Source organism: Camelus dromedarius, chromosome 7 (genome assembly GCF_036321535.1).
Source record: "Camelus dromedarius isolate mCamDro1 chromosome 7, mCamDro1.pat, whole genome shotgun sequence".
Lineage (NCBI taxonomy): Eukaryota > Metazoa > Chordata > Mammalia > Artiodactyla > Camelidae > Camelus > Camelus dromedarius.
Window position 1 is genome coordinate 35486152 of NC_087442.1, and position 23169 is coordinate 35509320.

Consider the following 23169-nt stretch of genomic DNA (forward strand, 5'->3'; position numbering starts at 1 on the left):
TTGTAAATCAACTATACTTCTATTAAAAAAAAAAAAGAACCCGCTCATGTTGGGGCATGATCCAGAATGTTCACCTTGAGACAATTTATATACATATATAATCATTAAATTCACCAGAGAAATAGCCTTTAAAAATCCTTCCATATACAGAATGGAGATTTTTGAAGTAGGGAAAGGAAAGGAGAATAATTTCAAAATCAAGTATTGAGCAGCCTCTAGAAAAAATAGAGATGCATGAAGGGACCCATAATAAATGCATCAGTACAGGGTAGTACCTTGAAGAGAAAAAGTGTAATAAATCTATATACATACCTTTTTTTTTTTTTTTTTTTTTTTTTTGCTTTATCTTGAGATTGCTAGATAGACCAGCACAGATTTCACAGGTCATTTCAGAAGTCATCCTATTCACCCCAGTGCTTCTCTCTATAATACGGCAGATGAGGAGAATGAGATGCTATTAATAATACTAGGGTTTGCCATAAGTTTCCAGTCTGCTGTGCAAGCTTTGGGAAGTTGGAAGTTATGCCCTCATTAGCAGAATCATGTCATGGAGGGTATAGGAATGGGAATAAACAGAATAAGTTCTACTTCTCCAAAAATAACAGCCAGCTAGTCAAATCTGGAAGAGGATTTCACTTTCAGATTAATTGTCAGGTATAGGATCATGCTAAATCCAGAGATGGAGAGAGAAGGTCATATTGAATCAAACTCAGTGGTAGAGCCAAAACTGTATGCATGAGTAGGGGAGGGTATAGCAGCTCAGTGGTAGAGCACATGCTTAGCATGTTACAACGTTTTGGGTTCAATCCCCAGGACCTCCAATAAAACAAATAAATAAACAAACAAATAAAACTAATTATCCCCCCAAAACAAAACACTTAAAAAAAAAAAAAAAACCCAAAAAGTAATGAAGTATAAATAAATAAATAATTTAAAAAAAACCAAAACCTGCATGCATGGACTATTTCTCATCACCCAGGGATTTCTAAACTTAGAGTTGCAATGCTGTTGTTGGCCTATTTGAAATTACCCCACAGGATGACTTTAATCACTGTTTAGAAAAAATTTTAAAGCCCTTCAGATAACTGGATCATAGTTCAGGATATAATAGTTAAGGCTGAGAATAGGAAGTGTGTGGTTATTGGTCACTTAGTCCTACAAATTCATTCATCCTTAGTTTTTCCCCCCTGCTCTGTCACCAAAAGTCTGGTCCAATGGCCCACGGCACCTGAGCTCCTTTGCGGCCAAGCTTAAGTAGGGCTTGGCCAATGGGCATCATCAGAAAGAAACCAGAGGTTGGGAGGAGAGAGAAGTCAGAATTTTTCTTCCTTTTGTACTCTATGCTTTGCACTACATTTCTGCCAGTTACATTCCTCCAGAACTACAGTTAATACTAGTTGATTCCTTCTCCAAAGCTCCAACTCTCACTAGGCTCAAAGAACACTATTTCTCTTCAAGCCTAGGGCCTTGAATGGCATCCCTTGTTGCTAGTGTCAGGGTACCTCAACATCCCTCCTTTGGTTCCTGAAAACTGCTCGCCCTCTGTGAGTGGGCCTGTGAACCAACTGACTTACATTTTGTTGTTGTTGCTGCTCTGGGGCTTGAGTGACACGTATACTATGAATATTTATGTCAAGGTGACTCAATTAACTGTACACCCCTCTAAGCTGCAAAGGTGTATAGATAATTATAATTAGCTGATTCTTTCCTAAAACACCAACTGGAAACCGTTTTAAGTTTACTTGGGAGTATTGCTTGTGCTTTTTATCATAAGGAACAGCAGTAGTCAGTCAGTAAAGAGCAGTTTGCCAGAGGGGTGGGGAGGGGAAACAAGAGAAAAATAAATTCAGATACTTGAGAAAATGTCACCTCTCTCCCCAATCCTGGATGTATGAAGTACTTGAAATTCACATCTCAGAAACACCTCTCAAAGAGCAGTAGTATTAATTAGATACAAAACAGTGATGTTATCACAAAATACCAGAACCTTGTCTGAAAAATTGCTACATTACCGGCAAATCCCTGACAGTTCAATTTGATGTTAAGGTGTTTTCGCCGAAACAATCCCTTAATCACTCAATTACAAGCAAAACTGCTATATTAACTGATAAGGCTAATGGCGCACTATCCCTTATCCCTGGCAGCAGCACACAGGTCAGCCCACGAGAGGGTAACTCCCTGCAATGTATATCGTAAATCCATGCCTAGAAAAACCTCTGGCTTCAGCAGTTCCTGCATCTCCCAGTGATCACACTCACTCGGAGACTGGCAGAAGCAACGCTGACGTTTTACGTAGGAGTGTTGGTGACTTTATAAGCCGGTACTTCTGCCACGGTCTCATCTTCCACAATACACAACTTATGGGACTGCCTATATTTAGAACACTTTTTTGAGAATGCCAACAAATGACCACACTTAAGCAAAGAAATGTAAGCCTTACCCACGTGGACTACTTGTATTTTATATGAATTTCTTTCACATTTAATTTTCTGAAAAATTACGACTTTGGTGTCATTCCCTATCTATTTATTATTCGGTCATTCACTTGTTCATTTGTTTGTTTGTTGGAATAACGGATACTAAGGTTCAGAATGGTTAAGGAGTTGCCCTCAGTCAAACCAGTCCTAAGAAGCAAAGCCTGGATATGGAATCATCTTCGGACTCATGGTATTCCCCCTCCACCACGATGTGTGTGTGCTCAGACTATTCAGAAGCACACTACCTCTTTTAATAGAAAGGTTAATAAACCTACTTCAATTATACTTCCAAAATATGTCCTATTTTAGCTTTCCCCCACTTTCCTTTCCATTACCCTAATGCCAACTACCATCATCTCTCTCCCAGGCTTCTCCAAGGGCCCCTTCATCTGCCTGCTTCCACCTTTGTCCACTCTCACTCCTATAATCCTTAACCCACACCTCAGCAAGAGATATTGTTTTAAATATAAATTAGAGTATGTCACTACCATGCCTTGAACCAGTCTAATGTTTTACCACTGCACTAAGAATGAAATCCTAACTCTTCACCTGAGCTGCAGTTCCTGTATGATCTGGCTCCTGTCTGCCATTCTGAACTCCTCTCCACTCACAATTTGTCACCATACCTCACCTATTCTGGCCATCTTTTCAACCTTCGAGCAAGTCAAGTGCATTTACACCCCAGGACCTTTGCATCTATTATTGCCTATGTCTGGATTGCCTTTTCTCCAACTCTTTCCATGACTTGCTCTAGCTTATCATTCAGATCTCATCTAAAGGCATCTCTTCTCTGGTGACTTTATCTAAAAGAGCATCTTGCTCTAGATATTATCTAGCATCCCTAGATAATATACCCCATTACCTGATTTTATTTTCTTTATGATACACATTACTTTTTTAGATCTTACTGTTATTTACGTTGTTTTTTGACAAGATTGGATTATTTTCAGCAAATAGTCACTATTTCCCACAATATCCCTTGTGCGAGATGTGTACTTCCCCAGTCCATTGACCTGAGACTTGGTCACATGACCTGCAATGGCCACTGAAATGTGGTTGGAAGTGACAATGAGATTTGAGGAGGTATGGTAAGTCTCATCAGCACTCTTATGCTCCTAAAACCCTTCCCTGACTATGAGCAGAGCTGTCTGAGGCAGCCAACACCCCTTCAACTTGGGTCCTGAAATGAAAGATACCTGGATCAGACCAGAACCCACTCCATAGCTTGAAAGTGTCATTGCAGGTGACCCCCAGATCTGAGAAATAAATGTTTTTTTTTAAGCCACTGAGAATTTACTGTTCTTTGTTGTCACAGCAAAAGCTCAGAGCATGTATCACTCTATGAGTTAATTTTTGCTTTATTTGTTTACTTCGTATTAAAGAAGTCTATCTCCCCAACTACGGAATTCCTAAATTCTCTTTCCAAGGGTAACAAAGGACTTGTGTGCTGAGAGTGTTTCTCAGTCAAAACCTAAAGTAGTAGACTAGGCCTCCAACCTCTCTACCACTCCTCTCCCTCCTCCCGCCTCCTCTCCCTTCCTGCTTTTGTATTTTGGCTCATATACCTCTCTTTATCTGGAACACCCTCACCCAGTATCTCTATATTTTGAGGTTGTAGCTGTTCTTTAGATGCCATCCCTTTAACTAGATGGCTTTAGCAATAGTTAAAGTGGTAAGTAAGAATTAAAAAGCACAGAGCAAAATACCCTTAATATTCTGGTTCTCGGAAAGGTGACGAGTTCACTGGTGTTCTCTGTATTATTAGACTAAGCACACGTACATAACAGATATGCTTTTCTCTATTAAATTTTTACTTTAATAGACAAGCAGAAAAGAAAAGGAGTTGCAGATTATTGAATATTTAGATGTTGAAAATTGATCAATTATGTAGGTTAAAAAGTAGAAGTGTGAAGGAAAAGCCAGGCTGGCCTAAGATAACTCACAAGTCTAGGAACGTGAAGGAGAGGCTGGGCTGGGCTAACAAGATAACTCACAGATCTATGTATCGGAATACTGATCTGAGTTCTTCTGGACTAACTTGTAAATCTAAGTTAATTAGTGTTGGTTTGCTGTTCATGTTTTTTTGCTAGCCTGCTGGGTTTTCAAAGATACATATCTGGCTTTGGAATGTTGGTTTGCTGCCTCCCCGCCTCCACTTTTGTGATGATAATGCTGCTAAAGCTGTTCTATGCCTATTGGCCGAATACCCAAAGCTTGTACTTTACCCTATAAAACCTCACGCGCATGTCTTGGAGATGCTCAGAGCTTCGGAGCAGAAGCCCCTCTGAGCCCGCCGGCGTAATACATCTGAGCACTCCAACCCTCCGTATGGTGCTTGTTTCTTGACTGGCCTGTCGTTTCCGTAACAGAAGAATCTAGAATGAGGATTGCCCCATATATTTATACATGTCATGCTCTAAGCTGAGAGGGGAAATGGGAACTGCAATCCAACTTTGCTTATCAAATAGAGTCTATGCATGTACAGAGCAATGTCAACTCTTTCTGCTTTTCACAAGAGCACTGCATGGGCACACAGCAGCCCTGCCCAGGGTAATTCCCAGTTTCCTGTCTTGAGTAACTGGATGAATGGTGATATCATTAACACGAGAAGAAGAGCCTTTGTTGGGGAAAAGGAAGAAGATTGTGGGATTACTCTGAGACCATATGTAACATCTAAGTGAAGGTGTCCACCAGAAATGTGTATCTGTGATATCTCAAGGCCAGCGGAAAGTCAAAGCTGATACAGCGGTCAATGGCACATGTAAGAGAGGGTAGTAATTGTAAAACTGAGCATCACTTAATCTGGAGGTGCGGGCACAGATGAGCCAGAAGGAAATAATATTTGAGTCTATTGCTCTAACAGAAGATTTAACACTCCCTATTATTTTGTTCCAGTGAAATCTTATTGCACTTCAAGTTTTCCTGAAAACTTAGAGCTCTTTTCCTATGAACAACCCACTCTGTCACTAAAGCACCAGCAAGCCCATTTCTCATCAACACTAGGGCTTTTAACTATGTCCTTATCTCTTCTTGAAAAACAACTGATTGACTGTCATTGGCTTATACTTTCCAAGATGGATTCTGTAAAAGGTATTCCACCTTATGCATTGCCTTAGTCAACCAAAGATATATTGCCTCATTTAAACATACATTCAATTCAAAACTGAAATTTAAGCCTCTGTCTTTAACACTTTGTCCTTTTGCCCCTGTAGAAAATGGAATTTTTATATAATACTTTTGGTGATATTCTTGCCATTCAAATGGCCCAAACATTTTTTAAAGCAACACTGCACTATAACATCTTATTAATGAAAATGAAGAAGTTTGAGGTGGACTTCTGAAGAAGTCTGAAATGCTTCCACTTATAAACTGTCCACCAAGCGTTCCCAGACAAACTCAGTAAGGTTATCTGATTAACATAGCATTTACCATTATCCCCTACACTTCCCTTTTGAGTGAAAGAGGCAGACTTTATGCTATTAAGACCTTAGAAATTCAAAGAAGAATAAGACATTATCCCTGCACTTAAGCAATTCAACCTAGCAGACTATCAAGAGAAAAATATCCCACATTATCAGTTGACATTTTCTCCAGTTCTAGCTATATGAGAATACATGAAGAGGTCTCCATCATAATCAAAATTCTATTTTAATTTTACTAAAAATGTTACTACATAGCCCAATTCGTTCCACTATTGCATTCTTTCTCTCCCAAGTTTGCAATTTTAAAATTCCAAAATAAAACAGGCTTGTATGACATTATTTATGGTATTTTTAATCTACTCATCAGTATTCAAGGTAAATGCCATACAAAAAGAGATAAATTATGTGTCCAGGAAGGCTGCAGTTCATAATTCTCCCTCTCTTTTAATGTCAGTGAGCCCTGGACAAGTTTTCAGGGACAAACCAGCAGTTAATGTAGATTATGTAGATCCAACCTTAACCATCATTTTATGACCCCAAAAACTCCTAGATTTCCGAGCCTGAATTACAAATCAATTTGATATCACATTTATTTTTATTTTACTCACTTGATTATACCCTGCAAAATAAAAAAGTCTAAGACAGTATATCATGTCATTTATTCTCTTTGGAACCGACAGAACATGTACCTTGTCCACTCATGCAACAAATTATAATTGAGCACTTACACTGTGCCAGGTACTGCGTTAGCGAAGAGTGGTATCCACCTTGGGGAGTCACACAGTCCCTGACCCCTGAAACACAGTACATTTCTATCACACTCCTTTATGAGAGTTCGTAAACTCTCAAAAAGACATCTGTTGATCATCTCCTGAAATAATATCGGGGTGGGGTGGAGCCTGAAAGTCAGAGCTATTTCCCAGGATGTAAATCATCCTAAGCTTGTTTTAGTTATATAACATCACGTAAACAAACAACAACAACAAAAAGGTTATACAGAAACCTCATGTGCAACTCAGTTCAAAATTGTATACGGTTCAAGGCCTAGAAAATCCACAACTGATTTAATTGACAAGTACAAAATCAACAGCAACGGGGAGTTTGGGTGGTACTCGAGGGTAGATAGAGTATCTTCACAACAACAACTGCATCATAATTTAAATGGTTTCATTTATTTCTTTTCCAGTTCTCTGCAACAACCTTACCATTCCCTTTGGAGATGCAAAATAGCCCTGTTTTTCTTCTCCCTTCCCCAACTTTGTTTAGATGTATTATTGTCCTTAGATTCTCCATAACTCCCACAGTATTTCTCTAGGAAGTGTTCTGGATCTCAAAAAAGCTTCCAAATACACAACTTTTTTTTGTGTTCTCTAAAAAAGTACATTCTCAAATCACCTCCTGAGACTCTAGTTTTCTAATTCTTAAAAAATATTTCCCTTAATTGTTTAAAATAATTTCCCCCCTCTCCTACACACACACACACACACACACACACACACACACACACACAATTTGCACTTATCTTCTTTTTCTCTACCCAGTATTCAAAAGAATCTGAATTTCAGATATGAGAATGTTTGCAAGAAATAAAATAAACCAAGGGAAGAACTGATCCTATGGACTTGTAGTTGAATAAAACATCTGAAATAGGCTCACAATCAGTATCAGTTTCAAGTAGGTCTTGTCCTACTCATGATGGATTGTCCCATTTTTTAAATCTACCTATAGCTGACTTCTTTTTGGCAAGCTTCCCCTACAAGGAGTCAGGCTCAAAAAGGTCATTCTTTTGCATCCTCTATTTGGCACACACTGGCTGGAACGAAGCATTAAACCACATTTAGAGAGTTTCATACTGACCTTGGAAAGGAAATAAATGTGACTCTAACAAGCATACTACACAAACAGAAGGTTAACATGAAGACAAAGATCTTCTGTCTTGTTTTTGTTTAACAAAAGGGGAAACAAGCCATCCCACTATTTTAAGGACCCAAGTTATTGGCATGCCCCAATATTACACAGTAATTCAATGCCTTAGTAAAAAATACATTTATATATTTGTTTGTTTGCTTGTTTTCCTAGTGTTACTACAGAAAAGTGTTACTACTTTTAATCACTTCCTCCCTATTGTCTCTTTTTAAATAATATGGCCATACCACACTCTCACAGTCTGCTGGTCATATCCCAGGAGGACACTCTGGTCAAAGTTAACTGGAAGAAACCATCCAAGCTGAGCCAATTATATCACCTCACTCCAAACATTGTTTTGAAGTTAGGACAGACACCTCAGCCAGTCTCTGTTGGCTATTTTAACTGTGAGATAACTTAAAAGGGACTGGAATGGTCATTTTTCACCTTATGCAGAAAGAAGTACAGAAAGTCAGTTACCAGGAAAAGTGAAAGAATGAAGCGGGCACAAGAGAATTGCTGAGACAGGAGACCTGAGAGCAGGAGAGACTGGAGAGAATGACTGCCTTGAATTTGGATCATTTTTCATATCCAACATCAACCCCTCCTGAGGTCAGACTGTACATCCTGCTTCGGGTTCTGTAAGATCCCCCAGATCTTCCTTTTGGTTTAGTATATTTTTAATAGGCTCTGTTTCATATAGTCAAGTCAACTTTGAATAAGACATGGATCTCTTTTAAATACAGAGGTAAAAGCAAGCTTCCAGGCATTGTCAGAAAGCCTGATCTTGATCTTGTCTTAAAATTAGAATCTAATAGTGCATATATAGTTGCTCAAAAGAGCTGTGTGATCTTAGGAAAGTCACAGCAACTCTGAGTCTATGTTTGTTTACCTTTGAAAAAAGGTAGAAGGACTTCCACATTTGACGATATGGCAGATTAGATACCCTGTACAACCCACCTGAATAAAATAAAATATCATATAAAATGCTTTAAGTATTTTTAAATGTATCATTGAGATAACAACAAAGTGTAAAGCCGTCAAGCCTCAAAAGTAAAGTAACAAAAGTTCTAGGAGATAAAGGAGAGCCAAGGCTGACTTTGACCTGAAGATTTTTGTTGAAGTTTGTGAGACCTTGAGCTTCCACTTTGACACTTGCTCAGGAGGTATGACCCAAAACCCAGGGCTCCTCAAGGTGGGTAATCTGATAAGTGGTCCCGGAGGCACCCACTGTGTGATGGTGAGACACAAACCCCACTGCACAGAATGGGACAGAAAAGAATCTCACCTGTGTCAACTAAGCTTTCTCGGAAGGGAAAAAATATGCATATACCTTAGTAATTCATAACCACCAGCCATCCCTAAATCATGTTTGCTATCTGAGTTCACACTGTCTGCGTGATCTGAAACAAAGTCCTCAAGAGGAAATTTTAATTTATGGTGGTTCCAGGTTGGTAGCAGCCCTAGGGAACTGACAGAGTGAATGCAAATCTTATTTTGAGGTGTACTGATCATCAACTAATTAAACAAAGAATAATCCAGATAGTAAATTAAATGCAGTCCTACTTTCTAAGTACAAAGCTGATCATCTCACCCCAGCTCTTAAAACATTTCACTTAGTTTTAAAAATCAAACTCTTCAGTTATCTCCCATCACACATAATGATCCACTCACGTGTTTTGTCTCCTAGCCCCATATATCTGAGTAGTTTAGAGGTTTTCACAACCCAACAAGCAAATTTCTATACAAAGAAGGAATTTCTACAGCAGGCGTCCAACAACAACTCACTGAAATGGAAACTGAGACTGCTACTTGACCATGCAGGGATCTTCATGCCAATGGGAAAACAGGCAAAAGTGGTGTTACAGTGTGGACCAAGATCCCAAAGTGGCTACTACTATCAAATGGGTGCAGGGATAATGAGACACCCTATGTAATTCCCTGGGACATGTTCTTTTGTAATCATGCTCAGTGATAAAAGCTAATAACTAAGACAAATGGGCCAAGGACTTGAATAGACATTTCTCCAAAGGAGACGCTTCAATGGCCACCAGGTATAGAAAAGGTGCTCAACATCACTAACGGTCAAGGAAATGCAAGTCAAAACTCACAGTAATACCTCATACTTCTTAGTATGGCTATGAAGGCTATTATAAAAAACACGTGTTATAGAGGATGTGGAAAAATTGGAACCCCTGTACACTACTGCTGGGAACATAACATGGTTTAGCAACTATGGAAAACAGTATGGGTGATTCTCAAAAAATTAAAGATAGAACTACCATATGATCCAGAAGTCCCTCTTCTGGGTAAATTGAAATTAGGATTTTGAGGAGTTATCTTCACCCCCATGCTCACTGCAACATCATTCACAATAATCAAGATATAGAAACAAACCAAATGTCCATATACAGATGAAAGGATTAAGAAAAGATGGTACATATGTACAGTGGAATACTATTCAACTTTTAAAAAGAAAGAAATCCTGTAATTTGCAACAAAATAGATGAACTTGGAGAACGTTATGCTAAGTGAAATAAGCCAGTTTCAGAAGGGCGAATACTGTGTGATTACACTTATAAGAGGTATTGAAAATAGTCAAACTCGTGGAAGCAGAGAATCGAATGGTGGTTGCCAGGGGATGGGGAGAGGAAGAAATGGGAAGCTGTTGTTCAACCAGCATGAAGATGAGTAAGTCCTAGAGACCTACTGTACAGCATAATGCTTATAGTTCACAACAGGGTATCGTACACCTAAAAATTTATTGAGAGTAGATCTCACATTACACCTTCTTACCACAAAAAAAAAAAAAAAAGGAGGAACACACGGAAACTTTTGGAGTCATGATGGATGTGTTTATAACCTTGATTTCAAGGGTGTGTGCATATGTCCAAACTCATATGCATTAAACATGTGTAGTTTTTTCTTGATAAAGCTGTTTAAAAAAATTAATGAACGCTCACTAGGGTATCAGATACTTAAAAAATGAATGTTTGGAGAATATCACTGGGCAAACAACCAAGAGCAAAAGAAACTGAAGTGAGTATTGCAGAAGAAATAATAAATGTAAGAAGTAAGAACTTTAACTATCATATTCCTTTCATTGCTGAGTCAATTTTTTCTTTTGATAATTTCCTTTGCCTTTCCTAGTGTCCTCCTACACTTGCAGTATTCTAAATAGAGTTTAGTGGTTTAGTGGTACAGTATTATAGAGTTTAGTTGTCATTTTGACCATATGTGGGCAACATCAGGATAGATGGATCACAGGGAAACCACAAGCGATAAAGTATCACCGAGGCGTCTCATGCATGGAGGGAGACACAGGAACTGCCCAAACTGTAGACTATCTCCCGTTGGGAAAGGAGTGAATGTAGTTTAGTTTGTAAAGCTGTAGGAGCATTTTTGAAACTCTATTATCAGAGTTTCTCAACCTTTTATTATTACTTCCCCAAGGAGAAAAATGAAATAAAATTCAAATTCTCCCTAATGAGAAAAATTACATAGCAAGGAATAAGACTTTGCTCTGTGGGGCTGAGTTCTGAAGAACCACATACTATTGGAGTATTGTATTTGTTTCCTATTCAGGCACAGACTACCACAATTTAACAGCTTATAATCCAATTTTTTCTCTTACAGTTCTGGAATTCAAAAGTCCTAAATCAGTGTTACTGGAACTAAAGTCAAGGTGTTAGCAGGCATGTGTTTTTTCTGAAGAATCTAGAGAAGAAGCCATTTCCTTATCTTTTCTGGATGCTAGAGGCATTCCTGCATTCCTTAGCTTGTGGCTCCTTCCTCCACCTTCAGAGCAGCAGCGTCACATCTGACTCTGATCCTCCTGCCTTCCTCTTATAAAGACTATATGATTACCTTGGGCCCACTTGGATAATGCAAAATAATCTTCTCATCTCAAAATCCATAACTTAGTCACATCTACAAAGTCTCTTTTACCATGTAAGGTAACGTAGTCAGTCACATGTCCTGGGAATCGGGGCACAGACACATCTTTGGGGACTGTCATTCAGCCTACAATTCTTCCCCTCCCAAATATCTCACAATTCTTCCCCTCCCAAGAACCAATTTTGCCCCCTTGAGAGTATTATCACCCCCATTGAGAATGCATGCTTTATATATAGAAAAAATATATGTGGATGTTAAGTACCAAAGGATGAACTGTGCTGAATAGCTTTGGGGGCTGGGAGCACTTCCACCTGTGCCACCTGTTCTTGGTACTAGCCAAGGAGATTTCCTTTGGAGAATGGCCCTTTCCATGGTGTGTAGCCTTAGTGGACCCATATATTAAGGTGCCCTGCTTTCCCCTAGGTAAAGTACAGGCATCTGGTAATAAGTTGGATATTCTGTGAGAAACACACAAAAAAGAAGAGGCTCAGCTTTCATTCAGCATCTAATGAGACTAGAGGTTTTGCTTCCTCAACTCCTGGACTTTCTGCTTTCCCAGTTCTCAGTCTCCCTTCCACTCCTATTCCCCTCCTGGAGCTCCACTAGATCCTAGGAGTTCAGGAAAAATGAATAATTCCAAAGGACATTTTACTTTCATTTTTAATCAAAACAAAGGGAAGAAATTGGGCAACAAAGAATGAAATAACGAGAGCAGTGCTGTCCGACAGAACGTTCAGCAGTGAGGGAAATGCCCTCTGTCTGTACTGTCCGATACAGCAGTCGCCAGCCACACGAAGCAAATGAGCCCTTGAAATGTGGCTAGTGTAACCGAGGAACTGAGTTTATAATTTTATTTAATTTCAACTAACCTTAATTTAAATAGCCACCTGGGGCTGCTTGCTATTATATTGGACGGAGAACTAGATAGAGTCTACATTTTTATAATTAAGAGTAGTCTTATATATGATAAGCATCTTAAATAAATGATTAGATCTTTAATCATGAGCATTAATTACTCTAATAGTGACAAATACTTTTGAATTTCATAACAAAAGTTCATGGTCAGTGGGCTAGATATTGTGTTTGCTCTTCCAAATTCAGTCTCTGCCTGTCTCTTTACTACTCTAGACCCCTCAGGCTGACATGCATGGATTGTGTGAGTAGGTGCCTTTGCCCTCTGGTTTCCATTTGAGGTGGGTTACTGGGAATTCCCTGCTGATGGAAGAGAAGGAGCAGAGAGAAGTTGGGTTACTTTTCTCCCTATTCCCTTCTTGCTAGGTAGCTGTGGGCTAGTAATATCGCTCAACCACGGGTCACACCTCCTTCCAGACAGCCTTCTCCAGATGCCTTTCTAACTACTCCCTCCTTTTGCCTCTTCAGGCCTGCAGAGAGGGAGGACACCCTGTTGTTACTAGCTCCTGGATACTTACTGTGCTCTGCCTTGCTGCACATACCCTGCCTTTATTTATTACTCCTTTAAGTATCCCATCTGTCTCTTGCTGGGATGCTGACTGATAAAATCAGTCAACATTTTTGTTTAATAAGACTTTAGGATAAGGCTTAAAAACCATAGGCTAAAAAAATGAATAGGTTTCACCATAGAGCTGAAAGAGGATGCTAATCAAATGTCTTGATGATCATTGCTGTAGATATTAGTCATTTTAAACACACACACACGTACTCAGAGCACAAATGCACACACACAGAGGAATAAAATTCAACTCAAAGCTCAAAGGGACAGTAACAATAGTTCTATCGTTAAAAGCAGGTATCAAAGATTCTTCTACAAAAGTAATTGCAAGTGTGTTGACATAGATCCTAGATTGCAATTTGGTCAGACTCCTGGGAGCTTGATGTTTTCAAATGCAGGTCCCTTGGAAAAGAAGACAGAATATCATTAGATTCCCATCAGTTCAGTCTAGTTAGGTTACTATTAATCAAAACGGAAGGCAGAAGCAGAATTTAATGTTATTTTTCAACTAAACACAGTTAGAAACAAAAAATGGAAAAAGCTTGCTGTGTTTTCCCAAGAGGATGAGAGTATCCAAAAGAAACTTTAAAAGTTCATCATTTTGAAGATGTTCCGGATTGTGCTATGAGTGGTCCTCGAGCCTTAAGAAGCCTCTGCAGAGCTGTCCTTAATCTGATGAGATTTAGCCCTTCACCCACCACCCTCATTTCAAAAGAAGCAATTCTGAAGTTAATTTCCTCCCAGTTTTAATTTGAGCAAACAAGTCACTGCTAAAAAAGAGAAGAAAAGAAAAATACAAAAGATACTTCTAATTCAAAGCCATCCCTTTACTTTCCATTAATTAATGGGGTCTTATCCAAGTTAAATAAGGAATTTCCTCAGCGTCAAACATCTTGCACCTCCGTTCAGGTCCCCAGAGTATTTACTCATTGGTTTTTACCGTTATATTCATCATTCCAATTAAAATGTCACTGATGATTTCTTTTTACATATGTATATATGTATGTGTGTATTATATATGAGTAAGGATTTTATATATATAATATATATTACATACATGCAGATATAAATGTATATGTACTTATTTATTTATAAACTTCTGAAGGATCATCAGTGAAATTCACTGCCCACAACAGGGGAAACTGAACCTCTTGACCTGTGCCAGAAAACTGTACGCTTGCTACTTATTTCTTAAGTAGTGGTCTGGGGCTCAACCCTGTACAATAGTTCCAAAAAGTGGCACTGGTTAGTTAAGACAACACTAGCTGCTCTAAAAACAAGGAGCCCCAAAATCTCAGTGGCTCAATTTCTCTCTCCTGCAGGCAAAAAAAAAAAAAAAAGTGGATGTTCCTGATCAACTGCCAGCTCTCATCTGAGCAGTGTTTCAAAACTCAGCCTCCATCCAATTTACTGCTCTTCTATTTTCAACATGTGGTTTCCAAGGTGACCCCAGGGGTGCTCATCCAGCCAGCAGGTGAAAAAAAGAAGGGCGTGTCTCACTCTTGACCCTCTCTTCCTACAAGTGACACGTGTCACCTCTGCTCATATTTCACTGGCAAGGCCACTGGCATGGCCACGCCTAGAAGGGAGGGAGACTGGGACAGATGTTGTTGTTTCCCAGCAACGGGTTTACACTATAATAGGGAGGACACAAGTTTCTGATGAAAAGCTAGCTCTCTCTGTCACAACCCACTAGGAACCAGTGGAAGGAATTCTTTTATATGACTAGTTGTGATCTGTGCCACAAAGTTCTGTTTCTGTAAATAATTACTTACTGAGGGTTTTCTTTAGCCTGGTGTGGCTGGGCTTCAGAGGGAAGAGAACACTTCGAAATGTATACAAATTTTTATGAGTAGGTATGGGCAGCATTTTTTACAGGATCTTTATGTATCAGAGTTTCAGAGGGCTTTTAAGCCCCAATATTTTTTCAATCAATTTTTTCTTCTCTTTTCTTTTTTTGGCTAGGATTAACATGATTTATTTCATTATCAGTCTTACAAGTTGCTGAGGTTGGGCAAAGCCAGAATAGTGACTTAAATCCCAGCACTTTTTTCTGGTGACAAGCAGATTAGCAAGGCCCTGTTATCGAGCAGAGGGCAGTGGAGGGCACCCCAGGAACCATAGCACACGCAGCAATGTTAAAAACCCCTTCCCAGTGGGGCTTGGCCCATAACAGCTGAGGTCCACTCCACTGGCTCTTGGACCCCCTTTAGCGGAGGCACAGAGGCCTCCAGAGGCACCAAGGAGGCAAAATGGGCGGGCAGACGGCAGGACCAGAGCTTTCCCGCAGGGGCACTGTCTCTGGGCTCTGCCCATCCACATGGCAGAGCCACGTCGCTGGAAGGATGGCAGCCCATCCTCTTCCTAGGGTGAGACCTGTAGCCAGCCTGGGATGTGGCTGCTGCTTAAGGGGGATTTTATATCAAATTTTCAGAGAGCTTCTAAGCCCCAAATATTTTTTGAATCATTGCCATATAGAGATTTTCTAAACTCTCTTTCTAAGCCTCATTTCCTAACCCAGTGGTTCCAAGTAATGAGACCCACTATGGATCACTCTGAATGTATAGATTTCAGGATCCTTCCCCAGCCCCATTCAATGACATTTAAGGTGGGGAGTGAGGAGGACGTTAGGCACCCTGGGAATATGTGTACTTTTTTTTAACCTTCCATGTAGGCATTGTCCTTATTCCTTGAATTAAACTAAATAAAGCACCACTTATTAAAGAGTAATGAGCATGCTCAGTCCTCACTAAAATTACCAGTGATTGGTTTCCCCTCCTCAGAGCACACCTGTGGCCCCTTCTGTCTACCCACAGTTCTTTACTTGTTTCTATCAAACAACTGAGTATCTTCATCCTACCCATTTTTCACTCATACATCCCTTAGGTAACCCTTTTTAAGTATGGTGACTGACACTCATTAAGCATCTCCCATGGGCCAGGCATCATCCTTATCACTTCACATTTCATTTAAAATTCACAACAATGAATTTACAGATGGGTAAACTGGGGCTTACAGACCTGTATGATTTATCCAATGTCACAGGACTCGAAGTGCCCAAACACAGATTCAGACCTCACTGCCTGACTCCAATCTGTTTGTCTGATTCAAGAACCTGTTTTTAATCCCTTCTCCTCTCAGAACATTGCAGAATACTTTCATGACTTTATTTGCCTCTCTTACTCCCAGCAGTTTTTACTCCCTCTCAAATATTACTTTAGGTTTTTATCTTTCCCCAGTTTAAAATTTTAATTCTGAGTAGTCCACGTATAAAAAAAAGGAACTCTGTAAAGTTTCCCAGTGGTAGCAATGCATATATTATTTGTCATCAATTTTTCAAGTCAGAGGCACCAAATGAAGCAGTTGCATGAAACATTCTGGGTCTTACCAGGATGTCAGGTTGAGCTTGAACAGAAAGATGTTGGTTGCTACAAGCCTACAGGTATCCTTAGAGCTTTGATCACAACGTGCATAGCTGAGTGGGGCTGTTAATGACAAACACCTCAAAAAATAATTAACTGTTATATCTGACTTCACAGGCAAAAAGGAATTCAAGGTGCAGTATCAGGAATTTGTGTTGAGACTGTAAATTACTTTGTGACAGATGGTGCATGGTTACATTTCCTTAATTCATTCTACATAAATGTTCCATGCTATGTCTCTCTGAGTCCCTGTCTCTGTTTTCTATCCCTGCTGACACGGAGTGATCGATCTCCACTGGCAGCAAAAAGACAAGCCTCGCATCACCAGCATCAGGAGGAAATGGTTACAACTCTTGAAATGGTAGAAAGGCTCATGATCATAAAAACTGTCTCTGATTTTCCCGTCGCATAGGCCACTTCAATCATTTGGCTGGAGTTGGGAGAGTGGACATTGTTTTATTAAATATTTTTGCTGAGGGAAATGTTAGAATTTTTTTCTCTTTAGTATTTTTTCCTGGAGATTGGGTGGAAAGGAAACGGAGAAAAAAACATGTCAGTCAATGACACTGTATTTTGAATTCCACTAAAATACTAGGCAGATCCTAATGGTTCAAAGTAGCTTTAAATTGGTTAATGATGAATCACTGGAGGGTTTTAGTTGTTCCTGCCATCACTGTGCTGGGAACAAGGGTGTTGTTAGACCACCATTACAGACAAGAAAAAGGCAAAGAAAAAGAAATGCCATCACCTATAAGAAGAGAACAGAAAGAGAAAGACTTGGCACAGATATCAGTGATTTACTAAACTAATTTAAAAGTTAATTAGACATTATGCCTTTCATACAAATATACTTCATAGTTACTTACCAGTGTCCAACTCACAGAGCTGTCAGTCTTTTACTGGCAACTATCAGTCATGGCGAAACCTTCTTCCATATTATTTTTCTCTTAGCTTCTTTAGCACCATAATTGTTTTCAAACTATATTCCTCTTGCAACCTCCAGTCTCCTACCGCTATCTAGTAAACACACTCAAATTTCTTCTGTCCTCAAAACGTATCTCTTTTTGGCCGAGGCCTTACCTCTAACCCTGTGTTTGCTTTATTTTTCCCTGTTTGGCTGCTTCTGAAGAATACTCTTGTCCAATGGCCTCTGCATCCTCACTTCCCATTCACACTGCCCCTCAACCATGAAAAGCTGGTTTTCACCTCCTTCCCGTGATGCTCCTGCCTCAGCTCTGCAAAAACCACTCTGGAAATGGCAACCAACGATCTCCATCATGTCAGATCTGCCAGTTGTCTATCCCTATTTTGCGGTCCTTTCTGTCCTGTTTGAGAATGGTGGAGGCGCAGTCCTCTCTAAACCTGTATATCCCCAGTCTCCGTGGTATTATTCTCTCCCAGGGTCATCTCCATTCTGTGACCATATCCTGTACGTTTGCTACTCTGCTGCCGGTTCCTGCAGTGTTAGTATTCCACAGGGTTTTACCCTCTCCTCATTTTTTCTGCACACTTTCCTTCTCTTCATATGCTCTTTTCAGGTAGCCTCATTTGAGCTAATGATTTGAACTCTCACCTATGCACCAATGACAACCAAAGCTAGTTCTCGAGCTCTGCCCTGAGCTTCAGAGTCAACCAACCAAGTGACTTCTACATTTACCCACTTGGACATCCGCAGTTACCCTTGTTCGATACACGCAAACCTAAATTTGACATCTTCTCTGCCCAATATTTCTTCTCTGGATTCATTCCTCCTTTTCTCCCAGTAACACTTTTGGTAACAATGCATTTGGGGATAATATGTCAACCATCTGTATTATCAAGGAACCATTTCCTACTCACTGCCCCTGCCAAGTGGACAGTAGGCTGTTGATTCCCCTGCCTCACAGTTGATTGAACAAGGGGATAAAGATGCAGTCATGTGGAGTGCAGCTGAGTCCCAGAAATGATTGGGTACAAAGGAAAGATGCATGAGCTCCTGTCAATGAGGTTGGCCTTAGATCCAGAACCACCACACCAGGGAAATTCAGACCTCTTGTGACTTCTATTCTTAGAGGTGATTCTACTTTGTTCAGCATGCTTAAGAAGAGTCTCTGTTTATTGCAACCAAAATAATCCTGACAAATAATTTAAAAGACACTTATATCTTTAAATCAAACTGACCCCAACACTTGAAAAGGATTACAATGCAATCCCTATTATCATATAGTGTCTCTACTGCTTAGAGCTCCTCATTGTCATGAAACCCCTGGAAATGACTCTAATTCTAACATGGATATCTAGATGCATCTAGCTACGTGAAACCTTAGGCAACACGCTGTCTCTATTCCAACTCTCTTCTCACTCAGGAGCTGCTCAGATTCTAAAATGTCAAACATTAATTATTAAAGAATGCATATAAGAAGTCATTTCTGTAGGTTTTCAGAATTTCTGGTGCTGCATTTTTGCTAGCTGTGTTAATAATTCTCTTTTAAATTCCATTTGTCAAATTACCTTCAATCAACAAAAGTGCTATTGCATGAGATATATGAATGGGAAAGAACACAATGTTCCTCAAGGTGCCTCCTCTTGGAAGGAGCCAGAGAAGTGACTCCCGAGAAGACCTGATTTTAAGGAAAGACATACTCAGTTCTAGCCTGAAATGTCAAACTTTATCATAAAGGGAATCTAGATGCACTAGGTACTGCCTGACATCTGATGATAATATTCATAATTGTTGAGTTTAAAAGCATTTCACATATAATCACTTCTTTCAGGAATAAACGGAGTCCTTTCTGAAATCAACCTGGGTTTAGCTATTCTTTAGTGAGTCAGAAGTAACACAGAGCAGCTAAAGGTTAAAGCAATTTGTCACAGTCACATATGAGCAATTCAAAGCTCTTTAACCCCTTCCTTCTGAAAGGATGTTTTCCTTAAAAGCAGGCTCTGGCATTATTTTACAGCAACTAAGTAGCTCATAGCAGATAGGAGAATGAGAATCAGTACCAGCTTCCCAGACAAAACTTTACAAGGGAAAAAATAGAATTTTCCAGATAATTAATTTTGAAAAGTCTTAATTGGATATTTTGTTAGGGTTCCCATCTCAGAAAAATGACAACTACCTCCAGCTTACATAATGCAAATCATAAATAGTTAATCCTGTAGTTTTCAAACAACTATGATTCACCATGAATCACAATGAAGAAGGGGAGGGAGAGGAGAACAAAGCAGAAAAAAACAAAGCAAAAACCCACTAGGTTGAGCTGCATTTGTGGGGAAAAAATTAAATCTTGAAAAATGTCTGTCAGTAATACAAGACAATTGTATCAACTTTCCCTCTTCTATTTACTATGCTGTTTTGGAGTTTCAGAAGAATTTAACTTATGTGTATATTTGTTTACACACACACACACACACACATTCTCCCAAAATTACAGATTAGGATTATCAAATTATAAGGAATGTGGACTGTATCCTATCAACTTTGAAATATGTTTAAATGTCTAGAAGGAGAAGAATGGTTCATTATAAATTTGATAGACTACAAGCCCAGTATTTATCCAAAGTATTTATGTATCTCAAAAGTAATTTAACAAATTATACATAAAATTCATTTGGGACACATCTCATGACCACGGAAAGTATATTTTCAAATGAAAAAAAATACAAACATGTATGAAAATAGGTTAAATACAGAAGGAATTCAGAGAAGGGAGAATTCAAGTGGGCTGTTTGAATTAACAGTCTGTAAGTGGTGGTTCTCAACCTTGGCTGCACATTGGAACTACCTTGGTTTCCATTTATTTAGGCTCTGATTTACTTGGTCTGAGGTGTAGGCTTGGCTTTGAGAATTTTTCAACTTCCCAGGTAATTCTAATGAGCAGATAAAATCGAGAGCCACTGCTCCAAAAGATGAAAACTGCCTCTTAAGGTTGGATGGGGATGGGTAGGAGAAATTACATCAGGAATAGGGGAATGGAGAATGCAAAATCAGTCACCGTCATTTGGAAGGAGACATGAGCAGAGGAGAAAGTACTGTTGGCAAAAAACCCAGCCACCTGGAATCCCAGTCACTCTCATATGGTGGCATTTACTTAGTGAGGACCCCACAGTCATAATATGACCTTCAGTTTTAGAGAATATCAATTATCACAGGATCAGTCTCTCAGAAATCTGTCTCAATAACTGGACTCACAAAATATTGAAGTAGGGGTCAGAATGCCAAAAGTATGCCTTTGTAATAAGAGACATAAGCCTGGAGGATCAGGTACCATATTGACATTAGGGCAAAGCTATATGGGAAGACAGATTATAATCAAAAGTTAGTGTAAAAAAATTAGTGTAAAGAATCAAAACAAGGATAACTAACTGTACAATTTTAGTGGCTAAAATAGCAAATATGAAGAGCTGGATGCTTCCATCACCTCTGTATATGCATATCTGATTCATGGACCAGATACCCATGCAATTTCAAAGCAATTTTTCTTCAATGCTCTTCAGTGCTCTTATTCCCCTTTTTCCTTTGCTTTCATGCTATTGCCTGCTTCCACTGGTAATTCTTCCTTTAATGATGTTAATACCACTGATTATATTACATTCAAGCTTGGTTTATTCTTCCAGATTTCGATCTGGGAAGCATATCATATCTAATAATTATATATTGATTGCATTTTTTAATTCTCAGAGGTCCAAACAAACCTTAATTTTGTTACATATAGAAGAGAATTAGAAATAAAAGGCAGAGAACTGAAGCAGAGAGGGCATGTTTAGAAGTAATGGGAAACCAGTTCTACAGCTCTGATGAGGACAAGAATCATGAAATAGGTGTATTTACTTATTTATACTTTCCATATCTTCTATCAAAATTCTGGACATAAAACAAGTGATTTATTCAAATGTTATGTATGAGTACATACAATAGTATACAAATATGAGTGCATATATAACTTAATTGTATATACCTTAATTATACATATGTAATTTAGCTCATTAAGAACTTATTTATTTGCTTATTCTTAGAGAGTAAGTTAACTGGTAGCAGGGCTTCCCTCTTTGCTTCCTGTAACTGCTATTTGTAAAGGAAGTTTTCTCACTATAGGGCTATCCCAAAATTCTAGACCAGATTTTCTTAATCACAGTCCTTGTGCTATTTTATGAGATTCATTTCTCCTTCATTTCAACAAGATATTAGTGTTAGAAGATGAAATCAATACCTTGATTTTGAAGAATTCAAATGAGAAGAAAATACCATGATGATGTCCTTAGGTAGCATGTATGAGTTTGGCTGCTACATTACAAAAAGGAAGAAAATATCACTTCTAATCACTGAGTTTTAAAAGTAAGTTAGTCATTTTAGCTCCTCTTCGGGGTGGAACTAAAGCCTTAGAGAGAGAGAGAGAGAGAGAGACAAAGGAAGGAAGGAAGGAAGGAAGGAAGGAAGGAAGGAAGGAAGGAAATAGATTAAGACACCAGAGCTATTTTTTCTCTAAGAAAGTTTCCGAAATTCTTCAGCATTTTTTAAAGAATTGTGTAAGATACAATTAGACGTATCTATTGAGATATCTTCTCAAGCTATTCCTTCAAGGAAAATAGATGGTTAAATTTCTATCAATTATTTAGGAAGTTTGGGAGGTTTAAGTAAATATTTTCTGAATTATAAAAACAATCTTTCTCTTCCATGGTCATTTTCAAATCGTATATGAATTTTCATCTGAATGAATATAAATAACTATTAGAATATTAACAGCAACTAGTAATATTCTATTTTAGTCTTTTTTTTCTTGTTTTTTTTTTTAACTAATCTAATTCTAATATATTCATGCCTGGAGAATTCCAGCCAAACAGCTCATAGTCAGAAAACAAAATCATTATAAAATAGAGAGAGAGAGAGTGAGAGAGAGATTAAAATGAAGTACAAACATGTTTCTGAGGCCAGAACAGCAGGGTAAATTCGCACTTCTTAGTCAACTTCTTTCACACCCAAAATTGTCTGTAGACTTTCCCAACATGTCAAAAACAACAACAACAGATCAGCATTCTTGCATCTTTCTATTTCTGCAAAATTCTAGGGTAACAGTTCTTGCCCATACTTTTACAAACACATTATTATTTAGCTTCGTTCTCACTGAGAAAATTGCTGAAATTAAAAACCTGCTGGGCTTTTGATTTGAAATAAGAGGTACAACTACTATTCAAAAAGCAAGGCTTAATTTATGAAGCTTCAGCCATACTTGTAAGAAGTCAGCTCTTCTGTCCATTTCCTCATCAGTAAAACAGGCATAACAGCACCTACCATGGTTGTTTCAAGTGCAAATGATAATGCCTCATGCAAAAAAGGTAGTTTTGAGGAGTTGTGACTTCTGGGTGACACCTTCGATGTGAAAATTGAGGGAAACTTATGTCTCTACTGCTGCCTTGAACAAACAATGGCTTTGCCAAGCCATGAATCCAACCAGAATTTACACTGTCTATATATGGCGAAGCTGAGAAACACCTATGAAAACTCTACTTTAGGAGGGGTGATAGCTTTTTTGTGTACATATTCTTTATTTTATGTCATAAATGTGTATGGAGATCTTATTGCTTTAAGGTAAATCTTA

The 23169-nt window shown here is 38.8% G+C and overlaps 1 long non-coding RNA gene across 1 annotated transcript in view; it reads right to left on the bottom strand.

Annotated features, from left to right (window-relative positions):
• LOC116154050 (uncharacterized) overlaps positions 1 to 23169 on the bottom strand; it is a 570723-nt gene that overhangs the window by 482812 nt on the left and 64742 nt on the right. The window lies entirely within an intron of this gene.